Raw genomic sequence first — 26,315 nt, 5'->3', positions numbered from 1 at the left:
TTTGTCAAAATCTGCAAGCTGATATTTGCGGAGTGTCTTCTTGGGTATTTGAATGGTGTCTGGTAAATCAGACAAGGAATATCACATGCCTGTTAGGCTGGAGAAGAATGCTGGATGAAATGTAATCTGCCTATTACCTGTCCTTAAATGAAGTACGTGTGCATGTATACATGCTTTATCTGATTGGCCATAACATTAAAACCACCGACAGGTGACGTGAATAACATTTTAATTATCTGGTTACAATGGCACCTGTAAAGATGGTTGTGTAGATGGATATGTAGGGCAGCAAGTGAACAGTCCGTTCTTGATAAACTGTGGAAAAATGGTCAAGCGTAAGGATCACAACCTCTTAGACAGGAGCGGAATTGTGACGTCTGGACGACTTGGGACAGACCATATCCAAAGCATCAGGCAGGGCTTGTGGGGTGTTCCTGGTATGCAGGCTATGGTCAGTACCTACCAAAAGTGATCCAAGGCAAGACAACTGGTGAACCAGTGATTGGTGAGTCATTGGTGCCCAAGGCTCATTGATGTGATCCATAGAGGCCCCACCTGACAACTTGCAGAACTTGAAGGATCTCTTGCTAACATCTTGGTGGAAGAGACCACAGGACACCTTCAGAGGTCGTGTCGAGGCCAGACGGGCTCAAAGGGTCAGGGCTTTTTTTGGTGGTAAAATATTAGGCAGGTAGTTTTACTGTTCTGGCCTATCCACAAGCATTTGATGGCTAATGGACTGAAAGAAATGACCTAAAATGAAGGTGAAGGGTGGTTATATTAAATGGTATGAAAGTAGAGAGATATGGTGTGTATACCGTTTTTTTTTTTGCCCTGTGAAGTTTCTTTAACAAGTCTCTAAAAGTAGCAAAAAAAAAGAAAAATCACAGGCTGTGAAGTCATTGAGCTTACTGGTATGTGGAGCTGCACTCTGCTCTTGCATGATACTATGCAAATCTTTGCCTAAGGTGCTGGGTGGGTGGTGGCAGGCCTAATTTCCTTGACTAGCACGTTGCTGTGTGTAAGATCTAATCACATCAGAGGAAGGTTGAGAGCGCAGAGGCGAAAAAAGAGGCAGCACATTACCCCCGCACTGATACCAGGCCTTATCACATCTCACACACACACACACACACACACACACACACACAGCATCCCCTTCACTCGCGTCCCCCTCCAGTTCTGCTCCTCCGGGTTAAGTGGTGAAGAACGTTGCTTTAAAAACAAATTACTTTTTTCCTGCTGCGGCTAGGTGAGGTTTTCCCCCTCCCTCTGCACCCTCACCTCCCATCTCCCGCTATTGTGCTGCATCTGGCCATGAAATATTCATTCAGACAATCAGGCATGTAATGCCTCTGTGTTTTTGTCCTTGCTCTGCACGGTTAGCTGTCAGGAGAAAGGTGAGGGGAAGAATAGTGTTCTGTCTGGGTGTGTGTGAGGGTGTATGTGAATGCTGGGGAGTGGCCTAGCTTTGAGATTTGTCTCGTCAAGAACTTTCTCTGTTTCTCAGCAGAGCACCTGAGCTTCTCGTTGACTGTGGACACACTCTCTGACACACTGGAGGTCTGCGTCTTGGATGCGTAATCTGTACAAGATGTGATGTAAAGTAGCTTTTCAGATTCATGTAATTGTCTTATTAGTTTTACTCAGCTCAGGAATTTGAAGGTGGTCTGGAAACTACCCCAGACTTGAAGGCCGGCCTATGCTGGAGACCGGCTGCTGTAATGCTGCACCTTGACAACTTCTTTAAGCACATGTACACAAGTCGTAGTCCTCGGCGGCATCATCACTTCCAGATGTTTAAGAACTTGCTTACATGTGTGTTTTTGTTTTTTTTACACCCCCTAAGCAAGTAGCACACAGTCAGCCCAGGCTCTGTAGGCTCCATTTGTGGCTTGTTGTCTTTGTCTTGTTGAAGAGCTGCATTAAATGGCCTGAGCCTGAGAACTGAGGTGACTGTGCCTTCTTTAGAGAAGCTATAGAGCCATGTCGCAACATTGTGTGATTTTTACTCAGAGGGGAAATGCATCTGAGGCTGCGGTTTGCCGTCGGTTTCACACTGTAGCAGCAACGGTTCGCTATGAATCGTAGGAAAATTGTTGCACCACAGCAGGGGAATCAACGTGATTTCGAGCTTTTGCCCTTTATTTTTTTCTTTTCCTCTCCTTTTGTGTTTTGGTAAATGCCGCATTGTCATTTCCACGCCTCAGATTTTAGTCTCGCCCCAAAACACCCACCCCCACCCCAAAAAACACCTCGGGACCTCAAAGTCTCAGCAGCTTCTTATCTGTGAAGGCGTGCTGAAATGACGGCACGTTTGCTGCTCGCAATTAGCCGTTTCCTCCTGGCCAGGAGGGGGGGGGGTGGCAGCTCGTAAAAGAGAGAGAGAGAGCGAGGGAGGGTGAGCGAGGGAGGGGAAAAAAAAACCCCTTATAGCCATTTCAATCGGCAGGTCCAAAGAAGGAAATGAAGTCTATTGTCCGGCCTGGAGGGCCATCGTAAGTGTTTTGAAGGTCCTTCACAGAACAAGATTTCGAGGAGCGAGCGATGCTAAGGTCTGTCCTCAGCAGTGTTGAACCGGGAGTTGAAGCCAGAGGTGCCCTAGCAGAAGTGATTTCCCATCAGCGGCACATGGCAGCGCATTGAGCAACAAGAGTGTAACCCTGCCATCACGCCTGGCTCTTTCTCTTTCCTGTTGCTAAATGGGCATGTTTTTAGGTGGAGACAGCAGCTCTGTTTGGAGTGGTTCACTAATGCAAGTCGTTGATCTCGATTCATCAAGACGCCCAAAGAAACCCCAAGAAATCTGGAGTGAAGGTGCTCGCAGCACTCAGGAACAAACAACAGAAACAGTCATTTATATATTTAAGCCATCTGCTATGTAATAACTAAAATAGGAGCTCATTTCCAAAAGGCATACGATTAAAGATGACCCGTTTCTCTAATATTTGAGCAATAATAAAACAGGAAAAGGACCCCAAACAAAAGTTTGGACACCCAGCATTGGAGAGTGCTTGGTTAACACCTGTTTGGCACAAGAATCCGAGCTTGTGAATGTGTTTGTGGCAGCCAAGAGTTTGTTTGGCAAGTTTTCTCCCTTTTTCTCCCAATTTGGTTCTGCCAAACCCACCCGTTTATCGCTCCCCCCTAGCACCAGCAATGCTCCCGACACTAGGAGGGTTGTGTTCACATGTGTTCTCTCATGCAGGCAAAGTCAGGCAGCCGCCTGCTCGGAGGAAAGCACCAGCTAGCAGACGGCACACACAGTATTTTCAGTGGTCAGGTCTGAGGTCTGTGAGGGCCAGTGCAAATCTTGCGAGATTAGTCCAGTATGGAATTTGATGAGTGTTTGGGATCATTATCCTAAAAATGGTCAAGGATCAGAACCTCTTTGACAGGAGGCGAATTGCGATGGCTAGACGACTAGGGTCAGACCATCTCCCAAGCATCAGGCAGGGTTTGTGGGATGTTTCTGGTACGCAGGCCATGGTCGGTACCTACCAGAAGTGATCCAAGGCAAGACCACTGGTGAACCAGTGATTGGTGGGTCATTGGTGCACAAGGCTCTAGAAGCCATCATCTTTTAACCTCCAGTAGGGGTGTCCTGATCCAGTTGTAGTCGGGTCACTCTGGGCCTGTTTAGACCTGGCATTAACATGCGTTTTGTATCCGGATAGATTCTGGATCTACTGTGACCGGATTCTGTTTACACTTGTCATTCTAATGCGCCACCCAGTGCGTCCAGATGAGACCCGTTTTTACTCCCCTCATCCAAACTGTCCTGTGAACAGTTCAGAGAACCGGTAGGGGTTCTTCTACAGCGCAGTGGAACAGCAGATGGTTCTCGCATTCCCGAAACGGCTCTATCAGAAAATGTGTGACAATTTAAGGTGCAATAGAAAAAACTCATTAAAACTACCGGTAAGTTAGCACGAGAGCGCGCACACACATGGCGAGCGAGGGGGATCAAAAGAGCACAAGGGAGAGAGAAGTCCATATCCACAGTAATTATTACTTGGATTAACTTTTTTTTTTTAGTTTTTTTTGTCCAGACGTGTTTCCGCTTGATCTGAGGTCACAGGAAACATTCCGTTTAAACTTGTATTAAATGTGGTCAAGATCCCTCTCAATGTGGTTTGAGTGATCTGATCGTAATCCAATCACAATGCGTCTGGGGGGTGTTTACCAGGGATGCACCAATCTGGCTTTTTCAGTTCCGATACCGGTACTGATACATAAACGTTGCATATCGGTCGATACCTGATACAGATCCGATACCATTAAATTAATTATCTGTACACCTCACCATGTGAGAGAGACTTAAGGCATCATGATTGACTTCAGCATTCCTTTACTAACTTTTTAAAACAAAATATGACAAATTAACACATAGATATAAATGTACTTAATTGCTGTTTATTTGTCACTAAAATAAACAATTGTGCAGGACCTTGCCACAGCATTCAAATTCGTCAAACTTCGTAAAATATGTTAAAATATCTAAAATGTATCATTCAAAACTGAAAATAAGTAGCTTCCCTTTATCAAACACACAAACAGTAATTAATCTTATGTTTAAACATTTAGCGTAAACAGTAATTGAATATAAAATCTAGCAGCTGAACTTGAGAATAAATATTAACTTGGTCAAAGGCAGCAGCCAAAAACTGCAAACATGTAAACATTTAGTCCAGTCTCACACCAACAAATTAAAGTGAAGGGACCGGTTCCATGGATCTGCCTGATTATCCAATACCTGATCCAGCTAATTATGTTAATATCGACACTGATATCCGATCCTAATTTCAAATCGGTGCATCTCTAGTGTTTACACCCTGCTTTTCATTCGGTCTAGTGAAATTGAAACCTGAGCCGATGCCCGAAATCGTATGTTAACCTCAGGTGTAAACAGGCTCTGTTTAAAAGTCTAGACATGCTCTTGATATTATTGACTGCTGCACCTTCACCCAGCTACTGAACTCTGTAGCTCCTTCAGAATGATTGTTGGACCCTTTGTGGCTTCCCTCACGGTTCTCACAGTTCTCACAGTTCTCCATTGTGCTCTAATGTTGGAAACTTTTGGGTTGGCGTGGTCTGAGCAGCTTGGGTGGTATGATGCAGCTTTCATTTCCTCATAATTGATCCAACAGAGCTCACTGAGGCATAAACAGTTGGGTGTTATTTTGGAGGTTGCTTTTTCTATCTTGTAGGGGTTTGTAACTTTACCTCTACTGTCTTTAGGTCTTCATTTCCACAGCATCCATTTAGATTCACTGTCTAATCAATGGCACTTGAATAAGAGGGGGTCTTTAATCAGACAGATTGACCTTTATTTAAATTTCCTTGAGTAGAGTTTCACCGCAAAGGCCATATTGTCATCACACACATATAAACTAAATGGACAAAAGTATTGGGACATCTGTTTGTTCATTGTTCAAACGTATTTGAAAACAAGTTTCTCCTGCTTTTGTTGGAGTACCTGTCTCTACTGTTCAGGGAAGAAGGCTTTCTACTAGATTTTGAAGCACTACTGTGAGGATTTGATTGCATTCAGTGATCAGAGGTCACCTCTTCCCCAACTCATCCCAAAACCGTTGGATGGAGCACAAACCATCTTTCCAGAGAATGCTGTGGAGCTTTGTACCTCGTTAGCTCACTTGCTGTGTGTTTTTTGAGTGTGCACATCTGTGTCACCGATGGGTGCAACTTAAAGTGGCTGAGTGTTTGTGTGCAGGAAAAACACAGAGTTGAGCTGGCTTTAAAAAAGTCAGCTTCTGAAAGAGAGTCTCTTGCTGATACTGTATGTAATGAGAGAAGACTCGCCAGTTATTTGATGATGAAGTGATATGGCTTCAGTTATCAGACTTAGTGAATGTTGATGAAGTGTTAGAACTGTACAGCAGCACCTCCTCAGAAAAACAACAGGCCGACTCCGGACCCCTGGGGTTCAGCTTTCCTTCACTCTTACACATATTATATGCTCTCTCTGGCTCTGGCTCTCTCACTGACGCTCACTGTTAACTTGCATCTCTCTCTCTCTCTCTCTCTCTCTCTCTCTCTCTCTCTCTCTCTCTCTCTCTCTCTTTCTCTCTCTCTCTTTCTTTCTTTCTTTCTTTCTGTTTCCTGTTATTCTTTCTTTCTCTGTCTATTTCTCTTACAAACACAGTCTGTCTCCTTTTTTCTCTCTTTCGCTCTCTCTCTTTCTCACACACACACACACACACACACACACACACACACACACTCTTTCGCTCTCACACACACTCTTTTTTTCTTTCTTTCTTTCTTTTGCTCTCTCTCACTTTTTCTGTCTTTCTTTCTTTCTCTCTTTTGCTCTCTCTTTCTTTCTTTCTCTCTTTCGCTCTCTCTCTCTCTCACTTTTTCTTTCTTTCTTTCTTTCTTTCTTTCTTTGTCTCTTTCGCACTCTCTCTCTCTTTTTCTCTCTTTCTCTCTCTCTCTTTTTCTTTCTTTCTTTCTCTCTTTCGCTCTCTCTCACTTTTCTTTCTTTCTTTCTTTCTTTCTCTCTTTCGCTCTCTCTCACTTTTTCTTTCTTTCTTTCTTTCTTACTCTCTTTCGCTCTCTCACTTTTTCTTTCTTTCTTTCTCTCTTTCTCTCTCTCTCTCTCTCACTCTTTCTTTCTTTCTCTCTCTCTCTCTCTCACTCTTTCTTTCTTCCTCTCTTTCGCTCTCTCTCTCACTTTTTCTTTCTTTCTTTCTCTCTCTCTCTCTCACACTTTTTCTTTCTTTCTTTCTTTCTCTCTTTCGCTCTCTCTCTCTCACACTTTCTTTTTCTTTCTTTCTTTCTTTCTCTCTTTCGCTCTCTCTCTCTCACACTTTCTTTTTCTTTGTCTCTTTCGCTCTCTCTTTCTTTCTTTCTCTCTTTCGCTCTCTCTCTCTCACTTTTTCTTTCTTTCTTTCTTTCTTTCTTTCTTTCTTTCTTTCTCTCTTTCGCTCTCTCTCTCTCACTTTCTCTCTTTCTCTCTCTCTTTTGCTCTCTCTCACTTTTTCTTTCTTTCTTTCTTTCTTTCTTTCTTACTCTCTTTCGCTCTCTCTCACTTTTCTTTCTTTCTTTCTCTCTTTCGCTCTCTCTTTCTCACTTTTTCTTTCTTTCTTTCTTTCTTTCTCTCTTTCGCTCTCTCTCTCTCTCTCTCTCTCTCTCTCACATACACTCTTTCTTTCTTTCGCGCTCTTTGCTCTTCCTCTCGCATTTTCTCCCTCCTCTGTTATCTGCTCTCTCTTATTCTTTCTTTCGCCTTTTCTCTCGCTCTCATGCTCATTCTCTCACACTTTGTCTCTGCTCTCTCCTTTTCTTTCTTTCTCTTGCTCTCTTACTCTCTTTCTTTCCTTCCTCTGTTATCTGCTGCCTCTCTTTTTCTTTCTTTCTTTCTCTCGCTGTCTTACGCTCTCACTGTGGAACTCTCTCCCTCTTCTGTTATCATCTGCTCTCCCTTTTCCTTTCACTACTTTTATCTCTCTCTCTCTCTCCCTCTCTCTCTCTCTCTCTCAGCGCGTGATCTCTGGCCTGGCTGGCAGCTCCAGTGCTCTGATCAGAGGAAGTGGAAGGGAAGCAGTTGTTGTGTGTTGTCTCCGGTTCCAGCCTGCGCTGATTGAGTGCATGGAGGCCAGGTCACCGAGACAGGCAGGGGGGTGGGAGCTTGGGGGGTGGGGCGCGGGAGTGAGAGAAAAGGAACCTCCAGAAAGGCCCGTCGTTCCCATTTATTTTTTTTCTTCTTCTTTTCTTTCTTGCCCTTAATTACCGCTCGGCGCTGGACAGGCTTTGAAGTGTGTGAATTAGGCAGGTAGTTGTGAAGCGGTGCGAGGACAGGGGTGACTCCAGTATGGAGCAGGCTGACGTCACGTGCTGAATGAAAGGGCCGCATTGTTACTGGTGTGTGCAAACTGGGGAGGAAAAGTTTCTCCCCTGAATGTGAAGCGATTTCCATGCAGGCCTTTACAAGGCTTTTCAGTCGCGCCTCTGAATTCAGCGGCTCGCTAAAAGAAGGTGAAGCTTTGCACAAATCACACTGATACAACCCCCAACTAACACCCCCACCACCAGGCACCACTACCCCCAACCGTCCCTTATCTACATTCAAGCTGCGCACACTGTGGTTTTATTTCTCACGTTGGACTTGTGAAACTTATTACCAGAGCTGTTTCTGTTCTCTTCCGTGTAGCCTAATGTCATCTCTCTCTCTCTCTCTCTCACACACACACATGCACTAAAATTAAATAGATGATGATAATAATACTAATTATTATTATTATTAGTAGTAGTAGTATTATTATAAATTGTAAAATTAAATACAAACAAATCTATCAGACATTTCCACACATCTGATTGATCTCCTTGACCTGGCATATATAGTATATACACTATACGGACAAAAGTATTGGGACACATTGAGACACTCATTCATTATTTCTTCTGAAGGTGGAAATAGGTTTAAATCAAAGATATTAGCAGGACTTTAAACAGGACTTTCTCCTGCTCCTGTTGGACTAACTGTCTCTACTGTCCAGGGAAGAAGGCTTTCTACTAGATTTTGGAGGTGCTTTGCTGTGAGGGTTCGGTTGCATTCAGCAACACAAGCTTTAGTGAAGTCAGGATGTTGAAATGATCACCAGCTCGTCCCAAAAGTATTGGATGGAGCTCCAAGCATCATTCCAGAGAACACTGCTCCACTGCTCCACAGCGTAATACTGCTCAGGGGCTTTATACCCCTCTAGCCCACGCCTGGCATGAGGCAGCATGGTGCCAATAGGTTCATGTTGATTGAGTCCTATTCTGTTGGCAGTACCAGTACTTCTCTACAGGGAGTAGACAATCTGTATGTGTGTGTATTTGCACATCTGTGTCAGTGATGGGTGCAACTTTGACTGCATTCATTAGAACATTTGGACATGACACATATACACACATGATCGCAGATTAACATATGAAATAATGTATATATATGTATAAAAAATATGTATAAATGATGTAAAAACTAACTCTCTCTCTCTCTCTCTAATATATAGCAATATATATTTTTTCCAATATCATGCAGTCCTGCAAGTACAAGTACCTACAAGTTGACAGCAGCTATTCCTCGACCTGTCTTCTACACTGTTAAAAGTTAGGACCCTTGAGGAACTTTGAGGGGTTCTTCAGTTTGAAACTGTGGGGGAACCTCCTTTAAGGTGCTTTGAGGAACCTTCCAGGAACCATTGTCTTCTAAAAAAGCCTTTTACTGAAGGATCCCTCAAGAGGTTCCTCCACAGCTTCACCTCCAAGAGTTTAACAGTGCAGTGTAGGAAAAGCATCCCGGGTTTCTCCTCATGAGCTGCAGGGAAGAAAGGAACTTCAGTTGATTTGTTGGCGACTTGTTTGATCTCTGTATAATCCAGTGATCCATATACTTCATGGTTCTGGTCTCGTGAATGATTACTGGACGAAGGAGAGGCCTGCGAGTCTATGGGTAGGTGCGTCTAAACGTAGGACTGGTTACCGCATGTATTCGTCTGTGTGAGGGAGTGTGTGGGACTGTCAGTGAAATGCTGAATGCTGAGGTTCTGGAGCGGCGAGGAGCTCTTGCCCATGCTGCCGCTGAAAGCACGGTTCTTAGCAGCCGCTCTTTGATCTGAATGTGTGCTCATGAATAAACATGACTCGTCTCGCTTGTGTGAAGAGCAGAGAGAGAGGGAGAGAGAGAGAGCTGTGTTTTTTGCATTGTGCTTGATGACATGCTACATAAAAAAAGTCACAGAGAGGCAGTTAGTCACGGACCTTCTTATTGAGCACGCCATCTTTTCACCCTCGTGCAGCAAGAAGAGAGGAAAACAGTGCTATGAAGAATTATGGGAAAAGCTCTTTATTTTTGACATGTCATCCCCTCCTTCTCCTCCTCCTCTTCCTCCTCCTTCTTCTTTTTGTTTACTCTCCCCACCTCTATCTGTTTCTCTCTCTACCCCCTCTCTCACTTACACTCTTCTTTTCTCTCTTTCTCTCCACTCTATTTATCCCTCTCTCGCTTTTCTCATCTCTCTCTTTCTCCTCTCTCTCTCTCTCTTCTTTTCTCTGTCTCTTTTTCTTACCCTTCTCTCTCTTTTCTCCTCTCTCTCTCTTTCTTTCTCTCTCTCACTTCATCCCCTCTCTCTTTTCTCATCTTTTCTCTTTCTTTTCTCCTCTCTTTCTCTCTCTCCTTTTCTCTCTATCTTTTCTCTGTCTCTTTTTCTCCCCCTTCTCTCTCTTTTCTCCTCTCTCTCTCTCTCGTTTCCCTTCTTCTCTCCCCGTGTCTCTCTCTCTCTCTCTCTCTCTCTATATATATATATATATATATATATATATATATATATATATATATATATATATATATATATATATATATATGTATGTTTCTCTGTCCCCCTATGTGTCTCTCTGTCTCTCTCTGTCTGTCTCACCCACTCTCTCTTTTTCTATCCCCTTCTCACTCTTCTACGTCTGTCTCTACACTCTCGAAAAATGTCTTTACTAAAGGCAATGGTTTCACTCACAACCCCGACTGCTCAATGAACTGCTCTTCAGTTTGTTGGAAAAGCTATAGAACCTTTAAAAGAAGTGGTCCTCTAACGTTAAGAACCCTTTATCAGTACTAAAGAGAACCATGTTAGTCCGTCTGTCCGTCTGTCTTGAATCACTTTCTTTGGCCCCCCCCCCTTCTCTCTCGCCTTTCTCTCCCCTATCATATTACACACAGCTTAAGGTGACGGGCCTTCCACTGTCACTGACTTTATTATCAGACTGTGTGGGCTTAGCATCAACCTGCTACCTCTTGTGTGTGTGTGTGTGTGTGAGTGTGTCTGAGAGAGAGAGAGAGAGAGAGAGAGAGAGAGAGAGAGAGAGAGAGGGAGATTCAGTTCTGGACCTCTCCAACACAAACACACAGGAATGAAATCCCAATCATGCCCCGCAGGCCTCCAGTGCTCTCTCTCTCTCGGCTTCAAAGGGTGTGTGGTGGTTTAAAAGCCGTAGAGGAGCTGAGCAGAGCCGAGCGTGTGGGCAGGTAGTGGCGAGTGTGTCAGAGCGAGCAGATATTGCCTCGCGCTGGAAGCGCGCACTTCTGAAAGTTTCTGGCTTGACCCGCGCTCCGTCTCGCTCCACGCTTCCATTTCACGCCTCACTCTGAGCTGTGTGAAGTAAGTATCACCCCTGGCTCTCCGCCGCAATTCCCTAAATTTCATCCCTCACCTTTGACACGCGTTAGCACCTTTTTTTTTTTGAAGTCCAGGCGGACTGGTGCGGGGTGTGTGTGTGTGTAGTCCTGTGTGGTTTCCGTCTCAGCTCGTGACTCAGTCCTGATAAAGTCGAGTCGTTTACTCCGGATTCTTTTTAACGTGTTCGGAAAGCCAGTCTTTTCTATGAGTCTCTTCTCTCTCTTTTTTTCTCCTCCGCTCTCGTGCTCCGAGATTTCCGAGTGTGTGGAACGTTGGGGCGTAGAGCAGAGCTGTGTGTGTCGGGGCGTCTGCACGGAGACAGATCTTGGCAATCTGGGCCTCCTTCAAAGGCCTCAGTGTTGCAGTGGCAGTGTTGGATTTATTCTTCCACACACACACACACACACAATCTCAGTGTCTCTCTCTCTCTCTCTCTCTCTCTCTCTTTCTCCCTCTGTGGATGGGAGGAGATTAGCATGCTGTTCTACACTCTGTCTGTGTCTCTCTCTCACTCTCTCACTCTGGCACTCTCTCTCATGTGTGCGATCTCATGTGTGAAGAAAGCTGTCTCCTTGCAGCCCTGTCAAGTAAAAGTCCTGGGAGTTATTTTGGTCTCCAAAGAGGCTCTGAAGTGAGAAGATATCTTCTCAGCGCTTGTTTACATTAGAGGCTGAAGCTTCTCTGAGTGCCTGCCTATAGCTCCCTCTCTCCGTTCCTTATTTGATTTCCGACGCTCCAGTGCAGGATTGGCTCGCTTTGGAGCTGCCGCAGCACTGAACATACAGGATAATCAGAGGAGACACTGCGGAGATGACTTTGTTGCACTCTACTTTGTGGAAGGCCTGGATAGAAGTGATTCAGCAACAGTGCTTCAAAAAAAAAGCCCCAAAAAACAATGAGGAGAGATCGAACCTTACAGTAGTCAGACAGAAGGAGCAGGAGTAGCTCCCAGTCATGAGTCTGAAGTTTGTTTAGCTGTAATTTATTGAATTTATGGGTCAGTAATCTGAAGGAAGTCTGTTGTGAGCTTTCTGTGTTTGTGCTGAGGAGGGGTGTCTGGTTTTAATACCACTGGCAGTCTCTTGAAACTGTTCTGATTGGGGAAATTATTGCTGATTAAACTGATTTTACATATAAAACAAAGTTGGATGACTTAATTTTAGATACTTTGTATCTGGTTAAATAAGTCTTTGTTAATTGTTTGCTAAAAATTAGTCCTTTTATTCTAGTTGAATCTTTTATTCTGTAATTTTATTGGAATCTTGTGCAGTATTAGGCTGATTTAGCTGAACAATTTTAAATAATTAAAATAATTGAAATTGCTGATTTTAAGGTGCTGAAATTATACAATCATTATATCATTGTTTCATAAGTGTGAGATCTGGCAAAAATCTAGTATATCATAATACATTTTTCTCCTGACCTTTTGACACAGGCAGAATGTGCGAGTAGGGCCCGATGTTAAAAACTGCAGACAAGAACTGAGAACTTAGTTTTTAGTACCTAATATTATAACGTCCAGTTTAACAGGACTGCTGATGCTCTCTGTGATTAAACACGCAGGTGATCATTGTTCATTCAGTACTTGGAATAAAACTTGGCTCAAGGAACGTTTCTGGTGCTGTAATGTAAAGCCCTGTTCTATAAAGAAATGTCTACAAAAGCAGACCGATGGTTCTTTGGGTTGTAGATATGGTTGTGCCAGTTTATTTATGTGAATACACTTGAAGAACTCCTGTGTGTGTGTGTGTGTGTGTGTGTGTGTATACATATATGTCTGTTGAATGCATTGGTACTATACAGATATGCAAATGCGTGCACACATACAGGTTGTCTAATCCCTGTAGGGAAGTATTGCCAGGTCAAAAGTGTGAGGCCAGGCGTAGGCGACAGGGGTATAAAGCCCCCCCCAGCAGTAAAACCATGTTCTTTGGAATGATGGTGTTCCGTTCTAGTAGAAAGGCTTCCCTGGACAGTAGAGACAGTTGCTCCAATAAAAGTCAGATACACTCTTTTTATATGCTGTCGATTTCAGAAGAAACAGTGAATGAACAAGTGTCCCAATACTTTTGTCCATGTAGTGTTGAGTGGTTCTTCACAGCTAAATTTGCAGATTCTGCAGATGATGATAAAAGGTTTCCTAAAAAGTTCTAGGGGTAATCTTTAATTGGAGTAGGACCTTTACAGCAGTGGTCACCAAACCCTCCTTCCTCCTGGAGATCTTCACCTCCGTCCTCAAAAGAACATGGCTCATAGACAGTAATTAGGGGACCAGGTGAGGTTGATGTAGGTCAGAGCCAAAATCCCCAGAGCCAAGGCAGGATTGGTTACCAGTGCTCTTTAGTATGGGGAGGTCCTTTTAAACTTTATTTATTTATTTATTTATTTATTTATTTATTTATTTTTTAGATGTTCTTCACACTCGCAAGTGTTTACTGATAAGTTCTGTGGAAAACCCAAAGTAGTTCTGATCTGGCATCGCTTCAGTCTTTCATTTTGGGAAGTGAGAATGCTTCCCTTTTTGTTTCTCTGAAAGTGTGTGTGTGTGTGTGTGTGTGTGTGTGTGTGTGTGTGTGTGTGTGTGTGTTTTATGATGGGATAAGACGACAGAGGACATCTGAGCTGTTGATGATGGAAGAAAGTGGGCTCTGACTTGCAGTGGGAGAATCTGCAGCTCCTCATTCTGGTTCCGATTTTTCTTTTCTTCGTTAAGGGCCATCGTTTAATCTGCGCCGTCTAAAAAATGAAAATAATCAACATGTGAGATTGTCCGTGTGCTGTTAGCCTTTTAAATCTAACCAAGTCACTTCGTCAGGATGATTAATAGAGTGTGTAAGTGGGAGGAGAAAGGTCTTTTTCTCCTTATGGGACTAAACAATCAGCAGTAATGTGCTGAGACAAACCGAGCACATACATTACCCTGACGCGCAGCTAAAGCATGGCTATCCTGTTTTTGAAGGGCCTGTTTTTTTCATCAGCACAGGCCGATTTCAGCCCAGGGTCACACAGACGTAACGAGGGGCCGTGTGGCGAGTGCGCACGAGTGTGTCTTTCTTTCAGCGCGAGAGGTGTAGGGAGGGGAAGCTGAGTCATAGCCCGATTCCTCCTCTTGACATTTGGCTTAATGATAATTAATTGCAGCCCGTCTATCTCGCATCTCGCCTGTGTGTTTTCCATAGACCCTACACATGCTCGCCGCGTTAGCGCTCAGACACTAATGTGATTTATTCTTAATGGTCCAAATGAGATTAAACACCAGAGGGAGACACACTGGGGCGCTCGGAGTGCCGTTCCGCCGCAGGATCCGCGGCAGTGACATCATACAGGGCTGAAGGAACAGTGAGGGAGATGCTGCAAGGTGGAATTGTGGGCTTGGCGGGGGGGAAACACGTAGACGTGACCGCACACACATGGTATGCTAGACTAGAGAGGGGGTCGCTCGCCATGTGTGCTGCTCAGTGTACCTTTGTAAGGAAAGCAGGAGGAGCGTTCTTTGGTGTCGTCTCATTCACATTCCCGAAAATGAAAGGGCCCATATCCTATATTTCACTCATTCTTTTTTACGTGCTGATGTGCAGTTGTGACCTTCCTGGCATTTTTAGTTTTCCATTAGTCTTTTACAAAAGTCTTTTACAGTTTAGTCAAATTAATAGCAGTTTCTGTGACCGTGCCTTTAAGACTAATGTATGTGAATGGCCTATTCTGATTGGCTGGCCTGCAACCACTCCTGACTCCTTTATTGTGAATAGTTGAGACTGAAGTGCTGCCGGCTGAGGGTGGGTGTATAGAAGTGTGTGAGTTTTTGTGACATCACAAACATTTTCCATGGCCTTAGACCTTTAAAGCAACGGTTTGGCAAAACCAAAAAACTGGATTGGCGCTACAAGGCTAAAATGATGGCACGGGCACCTTTGAACGCATCAGAAATTCACAGTTTACCATTGATTACAATGAGAATGATGCACTGACGGACAGCGAACACCAGCTAATGGCGTCAATGTTAATGCGTCAACATTCTGCTCTGTTGCCCATTAAAGATCACCAGAGTTGACCTTTTAATGGATCATACCCCGATTCCCCTTCTAACAAATGCCTTCAGCCACTTTAAGCTACACCCAGCTTGTCTACTCCCTGTAGAGAAGTACTGCCAGTAGCACAGGACTCTCTCTACAGTAGATAAACATGAAGCCGTTGGGACCACTGGCACCTTATGCCAGTCGTGGGCTAGAGCATTAGATGCCAGTTGAGCTGTGAAGTAGTGGCATCTCTGGAATGATGGTTGGTGCTCCATCCAATACATTTGGGATGAGTTCAGGAGGAGGGGATGAGGTGGGATGGTGATCATCCAGCATCCTGTCCTCACTGATGCTCTTGTTGCTCAGTGCAATCAAATCCTCACAGTAATGCTCCAAAATGTAGCAGAAAGACGTCCCTGAACAGTAGAGACAGTAAGTCCAATAAAAGCAGGATAAACTTTTTTTTAATTCGCTTGATTTTGGAAGAATTAATTAATTGTCTAGTCCCTGTAGAGTCCAAGGACTGCCAATAGAATAGGACTCTCTGTAGTGCGTGGGCTAGAGCATTAGATGCCAGGTGCTGGATAAATAAGTCTTTTGGCCATATAGTGTATTTTAACTTAGCAAGTTTATCTACTAAAGGGTCTTATTCCTTTAATAGATCATTTTGCTTAATTCCGAAAAAACAGAAATGTTTCGTAACCATTTTTGATTAAGAAACGTCGATTGAAATGTGCACAATTATCAGCAGTCACATAAAACAAGTAAAAAATAAGCTGAATAAAATGAGAAATATCAGATATTTTGACTAATTTAGACTATTAGGGTCTCATTTTTGCAGTGTGAGCTGTTAAGCAACATGAAATAGACTTGCTGTCTGGATTTCCAACACTGTATAAAATACCTCTCTCTATAAAACAGCTCGGAACGCTTTGCCGAAGTGCTAAGTCTTGAATCTGTAGTTCCCAGAGGTCTAATGGTTTTGCTACGTGCTTGCTGCTACCCCCGTCAGGTGATCTCTGCAGAGCAGAGCATCAATCAATAGGGTCAGAAAGTCTTGTGTTCATTATTCGTAGCTCAGGAGTGTGTCTCGCTCGCAGCACGGGTCAGATAGCAACCTTATGGAGTCACATGTTGACACGACATCAAAGCGTAAGCAATTTAGGAGGCAGGGCGCGGACACGGATATGGTTCGCCTGATTGCTGCTTCGGTTCTTCACTTCTTTTACGTTTTAGTGCTGGTGCTATGATACCAGGACTTATTCATTTAGCCGAGCGGCGCTGTGTGCTGTGCCGTCCGCCTGCCGCGACAGAAGGCAATCATGTTTTATTTCTTTATCACTTCAATTTAGGAGGCCAGTAAATAAAGGATGCAAAATGAGTCCCATCATCTAAGGAGTCTGGAAACTCAATTCTCTGCCTGACTGATCAGGACAGTGCTGTATGGCTATGTGTGTGTGTGTGTGTGTGTGTGTGAGTGTGTGTGTGTGTGTGTGTACAGGGTTGTTATGGAGGACTTTATTGAGATCCCGCCCCCTCTACCCCCTCAGTGGACTTAAAGAACAGGGCTGAATTATGAGGGTCTGCTTGTGGTAATGTAGTTTTAATAAAGTCTCTTGTGGCCTGAGTGCTGAGAGTCCCGGGGCCGCTCGGTGGGGGTCCTCCAGCTGGGGATGGGACCTTTGCTTGCTCCCCTTGAGGCTTACAAACTTTTGAACTACCTAAGCCTGAATCTGAGATGATGACGACGACGATGATGATGATGATGATCTCCGGTCTCAGGCTGTGTGCTCTGTATGTAGGGTCTGTGTTTATTCAAAAAGTAACATGCAGCGGATTAGCACTTGGATGCATGTTTGGTGTCTTGCTGCACTATATGGACAAAAGTATTGGGACACATTCATTGTTCTTTGTGAAACCAAGGATATTAAAAAGAGTTTCTCTTGCTTTTGTTATAGTTACTGTTTTAGGCTTTTTACTACTACAGTTTTGGAGCATTTCTGTGAGGATTTGATTGCATTCAGTGACTAGAGTCTAGAGTGAGGTTAAAATGTTGGATGATCACCATCCCACCCCACCTCATCCCCAACTCCCCAACTCATCCCAGAAGTTTTGGATGGAGCACCAAGCATCATTCCACTCCTCCACAGCTCAATGCTGGAGGCTTTATACACTTCTAGCCCATGTCTAGCATTAGGCACAGTGCCAGTAGGTTCATGTTTAGCAGTATGTGTGCTTTTGTACATCTGTGTCGGCAATGGGTGCAACTTAAAGTAAATCTCTTGCAACTTTCATCATCATAGCTTTACTATCAGGCAGTAACTCTCAATCTGTTCTGAAACGGCTGCTGGATGGAGAATCGTGCAGTAAACGTCTTGATTTACTCGCACTCCTGAGGGCTCCTAATGGCCCACAGGCTAATTCAGAGCACCTGGCCTTTGTCTGGGACGCAGTCAGAGCCATAGGCTGGCAACGAGGCCCGGGACCCTTCCTGACACGAATTAAAGCCAGCACGTAAGGAGCTTGGCGGACTGGGCCTGGCCCACTGAGGAGATCCCCTCCATTTGTTGTCGTGTGGGAAGAGAGGCAGTGAAACGGGAGCTCCTAAATGAGTTTGACATTTAAGATGACATATTTGGAATTGAGCTGCCTCTTTGCAAATGAGCCTGTCTGTGGCTCAGCTCAGGACTGCGAGCTTGGGGAGAAAGAACAGGGGACTTTAGCAGGCCTGCTACATTTAAACATGATTTATTGCCCTCACGACATGATTTTTAGGCCGTGGCACTCGTACCTGTTCCTCCGGTTACTGGCAGGCGTAGTTAGATGCACTGTACGGACAAAAGTAATGGGACACACCTCTTAATCATTAAATTCAGGGGTTTTATTCAGTTCCATTGCCACAAATGTATACAATCTAGCCTCAAGGAAGTAGTCTGCCTTTCCACACGTTAGTGAAAGAGTGGTGGTTCTAAAGAGCTCCCTAAACTCCAGCGTGGTTTTGTAATAGGAGCCACCACTGCAACAACAAGTCAACTGGTGAAATTTCTTTCCTCTCAGATCTTCCACCATCAGCTGTGAGTGGTGTTATTGAACAGTGGAAGCGTTTAGGAGGAACCACAGAGAGCAACTCAGCCACCAGATGTCAGACCATGTAAAGTTACAGAGTGGGGTCGCCGAGTGCATAAGCATAGTGCATAAAAGTCTCTGACGCGTTCCAAACCTCCTCTCATCAACTGTTCACGAGGAGCTTCATGGCATGGGTTTCCACTGCCGAGCAGCTACATAAGAGCTTTACATCGCCAAGCACAATGCCTAGCGTCGGATGGAGTAGTGTAAAGCACACCACCACTGGACTCTGGAGCAGCGCAAACTGGTTCTGTGACGCGGCGAATCGTGCTTCTTTATCTGGCAGACGAGTTTGGCAAATGGGCTTGGCAAACACCAGGATAACCTTACCTGGCTGACTGCACTGTGCCAACTGTAACGTTTGGTGGGGGAGGATAATGCCATGGGGTTGTTTTTCAGGGATTAGCCTATAGGGCTCTTAGTTCCAGTGTAGGGAAGTATGGATTCAGTAGACCAAGACATTTTGGACAATGTCCAACTTTTTGGAAACCGTTTGGGGAAGGCCCTTTTCTGTTCCAGCATGGTCCATAAAGATATGGCTGGTCAATTTGGTTGGGAAGAACCTGACTGGCCCACACAGAGCCCTGACCTCAAGGTCCAAGGCAAAACTTTCTTGTAGAAAGTCTTCCTTTCTCTGCAAGTTGTGGAATCTGTTAGAGCTGCAAAGGGGGAATAAACACCAATGCCTATGAGTTATTGTATTGTCCCAATACTTTTGTCCATCTAGTATGTCTGTCTTTTGGTCAGAATCTGTGCTTGCCTTTTGTTTTGTTTGTCTTGTATGTTGTCTGTGTGTGCACAATTCAGTTTAAGAAGGTGTGTCACCATGTGAGATCATGGCCTATGGACAGGAACCATCCAGAAACCTTGGAACCTGTGTTGAACATGTTCATTCTTCATAAAAGAGAACGAAAAGGACTCGTACGTTACATCAGACAAAAGCCATCCTGCCTTCTTTTGTTCTTCTGACAGAGCACAAAAGAAGGGATCGGAGTCCAAGAATATTTTCAGGCTTGTTGATCTTGACTGCTGAGGTTTTCGGCCCGTGTGACCTTCGAGCCGCCTCATCGTCAGGTTTGATGGGCGTGCACGCTTTTTGTACGCAAAAGTAATCTGCCGAGTGCCTCTCTTTTCACCCTGTCACTTCTGCCATGATGAAAAGCCTGTCAGCAGACGGATTTTCCCCCTGATAAAGTGTGTCACAGGCTCACGTGTTGGCTTTAAATCTCATGCTGCCTCTGCAAAGGTTGGCACGCCAACCTCCCTTATCTTATTAATGGACTGCTCTGAACGTGACGCCAGCCTACTTGGCATTTTGCTGAACTCAAGGTGACCAAGAGGAGCCAGAACCAGGTCATGTTGCTGATTTCTCTGCTCAATCACTCCTTACTTTTGCTCCTGCTATCTTAACACCTGTGGTGAATCACATAGCCCACGCTGATGGGTAGTGAAGAACTGTATTTGCCCATTGATTCCTAGAATCAGCCTCATTTTTGAGGAGGTCTTTTTTGTATTGGCTCCACACACATTTTCAGAGCTTCTTCTGTGCTCTGTTGTTCTGGTAGACTCAGCTTTTAGCTGCTTCTTCCGTATTTCCATGTGCTTCTTGTCTGCTTGTCTACAGAAGCCATGGTTTCTCCACTGTTGTCATCCATGTTTCCAACAAGCAAAGTGGATAGCAGTTTGTCTTTGGGCTTCTGCTCTTTATGGAAAATGGTACATCAGCATTACCCTGTAAACAACTCTGTGTGGTGACCTCACCCATCACCACAACCCCTTGTGTTTTTGGCTTCCTCGAGCCAGGATGGCACAGTTCAGCCAGTGGAAAACTATTTTAGATTTTTGCAGTGGAAATATGTGGAATGTAGGGGTGCAATGAGGGTGTAGAAACATTGAGCGATCGCAATGCAAACCCTTGAAGATGTGCATCACAGTGAACGGGCATTCTATTAATCCAGCACTAACCAGCACCCTACTCCAGCATAGTCATTCCTTGAGCTACTTTCCCCCCTCTTCCCAGCTCTAGCCGTATTAATAGCTTGACCAACAACGGGATACAGTAATATTTCTTCAGATTTCCCTCAAAATATTATGAGAATATCCAATCAAATCTTCCCCTAATAGAAAGATTAGAATTCCAGCACCTCGTTGGTCCAAAAGAATCATCAACTGTGCCGGATTCTTGGGATGTCTAGACCAGAGCTGGCCTTTCGAGTTCGAATGATTGAGGTCTTTTAGTCAACAAATTCAATTAAACCTTAAGAGCATTGATTATGGGGGATGGCAGTCAGCGTGTTTGCCTAAAAGCAAAAGTGCTCTCTAAATGGCAACTTTACAGGATAAGGAGAAGACCTTCTTAACTTGGAAGTCCGAGGACAAAAAAAAGGATTCAATTCCAAGTCATTTTGGAGCGTTTTTATGGGTCCATTCATCATGAAATTCTGACACAATGTAAAAAACAACTGCCAGATTCACATTATGTCAAAAAGTGAAAAATGGATCTTGAACATGAACATTTGGATGGATTGTAATACACTGCACTGGGGAAGAACCACTCTTGGTTCCCTATAGAACTGTTTTTGTAATAGTGATGTGCACGTGAAGGTTCTTAAGCCTTTAAAAGGTTCTTCACATTCTCACATCCCTTAATTGTCAATTCTTTATGGGACCGAAAGTGGTTCCTCTATAGCCTTGCACAAAGAACCTGCAGAACCTGTCTTTGAAGCTCCTTTATTTTGTACAGGAAGTGTACAGGAAGCATTGTTGGTGGTATGATAGCATTTTCTCCTTAATATAGCAGCTTTAACAGTCATGTTGATGCTCCAGTGACTGTATTTGGGAAAGTAGCTAGCTTCTCTATCATTGCCGCTCTGGACTCTCTGGAGTGAAGCAAGCAGGACAACCTAGAGTTTGTGTAAAATCTGGTAATATTACCCTACCACCTCAGTCCACATGCTTCTTTCCCTTTCAGTGACGGTTCTGTGTCTCAGCTTGTCCGGAAATGCGTGTCCTTTAAGGTTGGCTCAAACTGTGCGTTACACTACCTGACTGTAGGGGGAGCCCAGGAGCAAGAAATGTGCATTCCTGCATGAGATCGATCCGATCGATTCGCTGCACCATAAAAGAAGCAGTTGGCTGTTGCATTGATGGGCCCCTGAATGATTAGTAGTGAAAAATCACAGGAGACGTAGCCTAATGGTTTGATCAGTTGATCAATTGAATTTAACAGTCAATAGATTTACAGGTCACAGTGTAACTGTAACAATAACTGTTAGTTGAAGCCCTCCTGGACGCCCCTACCCTTAATGCAAGGTGACTGTGTTTGCTTTACGGCCTCTGTGGTGGGTTGTGACAGAAAGAGCTGTGCCAGGCTGCCCTCTGATTGAGCTGTGACTCATGTCATCGAGCTGCATTAGCGGAGTTGTACAACAGTTCTCTGCAGGGACAGACCTGAGCTCGTCTCTGCTACTAACGTATGTAGGCAGAGGCCACTGTCGATTCGTCCCCGGCCCCCCCTCACTTTTTTAATTAAGAAAATTGATTGTCCCGTCCTCTTCAAAAGGCATATTATACTTTATTAAGTAAGTTCTTGAGCAGGCACAATAACAGATGAGGAGCAGTATAATGTAGGGGTGGGTGCTGGATGGGGAGAGATGGGGGGGCGGAAAGTGAACCGGTGATTTGAATTGACTGGTACAGGAACGCTGTGAGTGCCTGGGGGCTATAAAAGTAGATTATTCTGTCTTTTGATGGGGGATTGGAATGGTAATGTCTTACTTCTTCCCCCCTGAAGTTTTAATGTAATTGTGTGGCATATCAAGGATTAAAAACTTTTTTTTTTTTTTTTTTTTACATTTCATGCTAAATCGCCTTCCCCCGTGAAGTGCACTGCTTGGGCGAACTTGTACATCGCCATAGTTCTTTTCCGAAATGAAAAGAGCGAGCGAGAGACTGAAGTAATGAGAAAGAGACAGTGCTTCTGCTTCAGGTAATGAACAGTGCTTTAAAAGATTACTCTGTCTGAAATGTGATTAAAGTTGGTATACAAATTTTTGATGGGGTTACGCTGATCCACAGTTTATTGAAATCAAAATCCTGGCTGGCCGTTTTTTTTTTTTTTTGTTGTTCCCAGGCGGAGCCGGAATGAACGCTGTGTTTATGCTCAGCGTTCTCATCATTGCCAGCCATTTTAAATCAGTCATCATGGCACTAATGTGGGTTTATCTTGCCCTGCAGATAGTGCTTTAATACGATAGTCTGTGGCGATGCCACTAATGATGTGCAGTTTTAGGCCTTTATGATGGTTTAGGAATGCGAGCTTACAACAGGAGGGAGGAATGCTTTAGCTTTCAGTCAGACATCTCTCAGAAGTCTTTCCTTTTAATAAACCGTACCATCAACTTTAGATTGGAAATGTTTGCCTTTTTTGCGAAGCAGACAACAACTACTGAGTCAGGCTACGCTTTTAAACATTACTCTGAACCATTGCTATACACAGAAAATACACTTTTGGTTCTCAAAGAATCGTTCAGTGGACAGTTCTTTGTGACCAGCCTTTTTCAGGACATTTCAGGTATTTCTTATGAAATACAAAAGGAAATATTTAATTTTTATGAATGTAAAAATGTAAAAGTGTATTAAAAATAATGATGCTTTAAAGCTGCTTTGAGCACAACCATAGAAGAACCTTTTTTGATTTCCTTAAGAATCTTTTAAATGGTTCTTTCTGATGAGTCGTTTTAAAGTTTCAAGAATCCCCATATGAAGTGCTGAAAGTAAATCTTTCATTTTTTTGAGTGTAAGAAACACTTTAAACAAATGAGGTTCTTCACACGGTACATTAAATTATTGCCATATGAAAGCTACTTTTCGTTTTCCGAAGAACCTTTCAATGGACTTTTTCCTTGTGACCAACCTTTTTCCGGACATTTCAGGAGTTTCTTTATGAAATACCTAAAGTAAATTTTTCATTTTTATGAGTATAAGCAACACTCCTAAAAATTAAAGTTCTTCAAAGAGTTCTTTGAATTGATGCACATAAAACCTAATTTTTGTTCCTCAAAGAAGTATTTTGTTTAAAAGTGTCTTTAAAATAATGGTGTTTTAAAGGTGTGTTAATTTCCTTAAGAATCTTTTAAATGGTTCTTTCTGAAGAGTTGGTTTAAAGTTTAAAGAATCCACACATGAACTGCCTAAAGTAAATCTTTATTTTTTATTAAAATGAAGGTTCCTCAAAGAGAACATTGAATTGATCTTTTGTGATTATATTGAAAAGCTACTTTATGTCCCTTAAATAATCTTTCACTGGATGGTTCTTTGTGACGAGCCTTGTTAGATTTAAAAGAGTCCCCTGAACTATGAAGTATCTGAAGTAAATGTTTTGTTAAATATTGTTCCTTAAAGGTTCTTTGAAAGCCATAGAAGTTTCTATAGAAGAGGCACTTTTTGTTCTCTAAGGAACCTTTCAATGAATGTTTCTTCGTGATGAGCTTCTGTAAAGTTTGAAGAATTCCCATATGAAGAAGCTGAAGTAAATGTTTGATTAAAAGGGTTGCCATGCGATACCAAAAGAACCACTTTTGATTCCCTAAAGAACTCTATTCCCAGTATGAAATACCTAAATCAATGTTTTTATCAGTTTTTTATCACTTCAAAAATTGTTTTTTCATAAGGTACAATAAATTATTGTCATATTAAAGCTACTTCTTGTTCCTCAAAGAAACTGTAGAATAAGAGTGTTTTAAAAATAATGATGCTTTAAAGGTGCTTTGAGCAATACCATAAAAAAATCTCTTTTGATTTCCTTAAGAACCTCTTAAATGGGTCTTTCTGATGAGTCGTTTTAAAGTTTGAAGAATCCTCATATGAAGAAGCTGAAGTAAATGTTTATGTTTAAGTGTTGCTATGCGATATCAAAAAACACCACTTTTGGTTTCCATAAAGAACCCGTCCATGGATGTGTTTTTTTGTGAGTCTTTAAATATTCCCAATATGAAATACCTAAATTAATTTTTTTATCAGTGTAAAAATGCAACACATATAAAAAATAAAGGTTTTCTATAAGGTACATTTAAATTATTGCCATTTAAAAGTTACTTTGTGTTCCTCAAAGAATCTTTCAATGGATGTTTTTTTTTTGTGATGAGTCTTTTTAAAGTTTGAAGTACCAAAAGTATTTTCTTTAAGAGTGTCTTAAAAATAATGGTGTTTTGAAGGTGCTTTGAGCACCATAGAAGAATCTCTTTTCATTTCCTTAAGAATTTTTTTAATGGGTCTTTCTGAAGAGCCGTTTTAAAGAATATAAAGCGTTGCCATGTCATACCGAAAGAACCACTTTTGGTTCTCTAAAGAACCCGTGTTTTTTCGTGAAGAGTCTTTAAATAACTTGAAGAATCCCCGTATGAAATACCTAAATTAATGTTTTTTATCAGTGTAAGCAACACTCCAAAACGAATGATGCCTCAGGGGGTTCTTTGAGTAGTGCTTTAGAAGAACCACTTTCTATTTCCTGCAGAACTGTGTTTGTAAAAGAGTGTGTAAGAATAAAGGACCTTTAAAAGGTTTGAAGAACCTTGACATGAAGATTAACATGTATCTCTTTCACAAACACGGTTCTTTCTCCACTAAGTGGTTCCTCTGTGGGATCGTGTAAAGAGCGAAAAGTCTTTTTTGGGTGTTTTTTGACTATCACATCCCAGACGTGGCAGAAGGAGGGCTGTGGAAGTGCTGGAGATGTCGTAATGATGGAAGGGGGTGTGGTGAGATTTGTGAGCTGTTGGTTCAGATTAGATTTTCCTAAGGCTTTTATTAACTCAGCCCTGGTTAAGGCGTTGTCCCCCTAGCAAACATAAATTGCTTTATTTAATACCCATTTGCTTTACAGCCTAAATTAGGAAATTGCTCTCGATCGCTTGCAGTAGAAATGAGACTGGCCCCAATTTTGTTAAATTATGAGAAATGGTGATTGCCAAAGACTAGGCTAAAAACACCCACGGTCTAACAGCAGCTGAACGCAGAGTGGTGTTCGGTTGTGTCGGCCCTAAATCTGCGGTCCGGATTTGTTTCCGTGCTCTTCGAGTCAAAGCTACGTCTATATGATGACGTTTTTTTTTAATGTAGGTAATCTTCATTGTCTGCTTGGAACAAACCAGCGTACATGACCTCGCTGAAAGCTGATGGTAATTCCTTGTCATGAGTCAGGTTATAAATTCTCATTTTTTTCCCCCTCCGTCTTGACTTTGATTTGGTACACTGGGCGAAATGCGTGTCCATAAGCCACATCCGTGACATGAATGAACACATTTTATTCATTAAAATATCATCAACAAAGCCCGGCGCCTGCCATAGTCACTGATATTAGGACGGCGGAGCTGTTTATGGATCGAGCTGGAAAGACGGACTGGAAGGCCTGTTGTAAGCAAATTGCTTCTTTTGAGAATGGGGTTTGGGAATCAAAGAACAATCGAGGAGCTTTTATGGAGTCTATTGTGCGAGGACAACAGGCGCCATTGACTCTGAAAACTGAATATCTGAGCAGATGAAGCCACACGCTGAATGTTTTTGCCTTGAGCCCATGTCGCTAGCTCTGGGCTCGGCTCTCAAAGAAGTAGTTTTATTGGCATGGCCCTATTAAGTCATAGTGTTGCCAAAGTGTATAAATATGATGATCATGTGTTTGTTTAGCGTATCAGTTTGTAATATATGACTCATATACAGGCAACTGCACACATTTACACATCTTACATAGTTACATACCTGTGAAGAGTAGAACGAGAGAGCTCCACATCTGGGCAGTAGGTGTTTATCTGCTTAGTAAACCACTAATATTACAATAAATACTAATATCATACATACAGAAAGTGGTGGTGGTTCTCCATCACTGTGTTCATCATTAGAACATCTCCAAAGTTCTCCTCATGGAGTCTAGTATTATTTAGAGTTCTCCTCATATCAACACCTGGTTTGGTAAATCAGGGCTTAATGATGGTAAATCAGG

At 43.0% G+C, this 26,315-nt stretch overlaps 1 protein-coding gene across 10 annotated transcripts in view; it reads left to right on the top strand.

Moving 5' to 3' along the window:
- The window catches only part of trps1 (trichorhinophalangeal syndrome I), a 155,876-nt gene that overhangs the window by 14,882 nt on the left and 114,679 nt on the right, over positions 1–26,315 (top strand). The window lies entirely within an intron of this gene.

The sequence above is a fragment of the Salminus brasiliensis genome, chromosome 3 (assembly GCF_030463535.1).
Source record: "Salminus brasiliensis chromosome 3, fSalBra1.hap2, whole genome shotgun sequence".
NCBI lineage: Eukaryota > Metazoa > Chordata > Actinopteri > Characiformes > Bryconidae > Salminus > Salminus brasiliensis.
The sequence above is the reverse complement of the archived record's forward strand: the minus strand, read 5'-3'. Positions and strand labels throughout refer to the sequence as shown.